A 2,040-nucleotide genomic window follows, 5' to 3' on the forward strand; every position below is an offset into this window, starting at 1 on the left:
GAGGAGGAAGCCGTTGGTCCTTCCAGGTCCTAATCTGGGAACCATTAGCAGGACCGTCTTGCTGTGAGGCACATTCATAGCGTGAGAGGCAATTTCTAAAACTGCTAAAATCAATCCCTGTAGACTTTGAGAGATTAAACTCACTACCTCGTGTTATAACCAGATGAAAATAATTATGTACTGCAGCCTGCTGAGGGGGGTGAAATAGATTTCTAGTGCCAGGATTCTTAACTAGGTGGGATGGGTGCTGTGTTTTACTGAAGACTCCCTGCAGTTGAAAGATTTATCCTATTAGGGCAAGTCTCAAACTGGTAAGCTTGGGAAAAAACAATTCAACTTTAGACACCAATTCTTGTAAAACCTCTTTAACTTAAATCTGTTTTTCTTGGCAAGAGAGTTAAGCCTCATATTTAAAATAGGATACCAGAACTGTGCCTTGCACACACTAGTTTTCTGCTAGATAGATATTAAGTATACATTTTTTTTTTCTCTGAAATGGAGTCTTGCTCTGTTGCTCGGGCTGGAGTGCAGTGGCGCTATCTCTGCTCACTGCAACCTCTGCCTCCCAGGTTCAAGAGATTCTCCTTGCCTCAGTCTCCCGAGTAGCTGGGACTAACAGGCATGTGCCACCATGCCCGGCTAATTTTTTTGTATTTTTAGTAGAGACAGGGTTTCACCATGTTGGTCAGGCTGGCCTCAAACTCCTGACCTCAAATGGTCTGCCTGCTTCGGCCTTCCAAAGTGCTGGGATTACAGGCATGAGCCACCACGTCCAGCCAAGTACACAATTTTTATAACCACAAATGCAGTGAGGTTTCCTTCTGCATCAAATAAGCATAATAATAGTACCTAACTCATGGGGTTGTGGTGGTGAGAATTAGGTGAGTTTACTACATGTAAAATGATTATAAATATACTTAACAAAGAAAAATCAACACTATTGATTGAAAATCAGTCAGTTAAAATATTAAACTATTTTGACATGCAGAAAAGACAAATAATGTTTGCTATTATATGAAGTTGCTGTTGCTAACATCTCATCCATATGAATTGTTTCTCCATTTGTGTGGAAGGACAGTGTTGTTATTTGCACAACACTCTGTAACTCAGTTCTTCTTTTGAACAATTGGTGATACTAGAGGAATGAAGCCACTATAAGTAAATGAAACTCAGTGACTAGACTTCTCTTAAGTGCCCACGGATATCCATGACCGACTGGATCCCAGTGAATGCTGAATTCTATGAAAGAATAGTAACTAATCATATGTTAATAATTCTTTGTAGAATTTTTGTAGAATAATTCTACAAAGAATTATTAACATCTCACTTGAAAAAAAAGCAAAACTAATACACAGAGATGGTGGAATCTATTTTCATACTGCACTGTCTCTTAATCCAGTTATTTAAAAACTCTTTGTTGAGTGCTTACTATATATAGGACAGACATTATACTGGACTCTGGGGATGCAGTGATAGAGAAAAAAGACTAAAAATCCCCTTACTTGTATGGAGTTCACAAATGGATGAGGAGACCAGTATTATTAGATAATAAGGCAAAAATGTAAAATGTTAACTGTGGAAGGCAAACACTGGCTTCAAGGTGTATGTCTCCTGAGTTCTCTAAGGAAGTAGCATTGTTCTTTCTACAGAAGTGACTGGGCATAGAGAAGATAGTGGATTTGCCTGTGGTCAGGCAGCTGGTAGTAGCAAGGTCTGACTTATAGTCTGACTCTAAGCCTGGTGCATTTTTTGCTTTTCTGCAACTGTCACTCATTGCAACCAACACAGGGAAAGGAGGAGTACTAAGTGGCTACAGTTTGAAAAGTATTGATCTGTTTTTGTAGTGTTTGAAATAAATGAACATTGACCCCAACAAGTGGATTTGGGGTTCGCTTCCAAAAATCTATAACATTGAATTTTTTATTAGTATAGTTAAGAGTAGAAATTAGGCCGGGCGTGGTGGCTCAAGCCTGTAATCCCAGCACTTTGGGAGGCTGAGACGGGTGGATCACGAGGTCAGGAGATCGAGACCATCCTGGC

Source organism: Colobus angolensis, unplaced genomic scaffold (genome assembly GCF_000951035.1).
Source record: "Colobus angolensis palliatus isolate OR3802 unplaced genomic scaffold, Cang.pa_1.0 Scaffold86, whole genome shotgun sequence".
NCBI lineage: Eukaryota > Metazoa > Chordata > Mammalia > Primates > Cercopithecidae > Colobus > Colobus angolensis.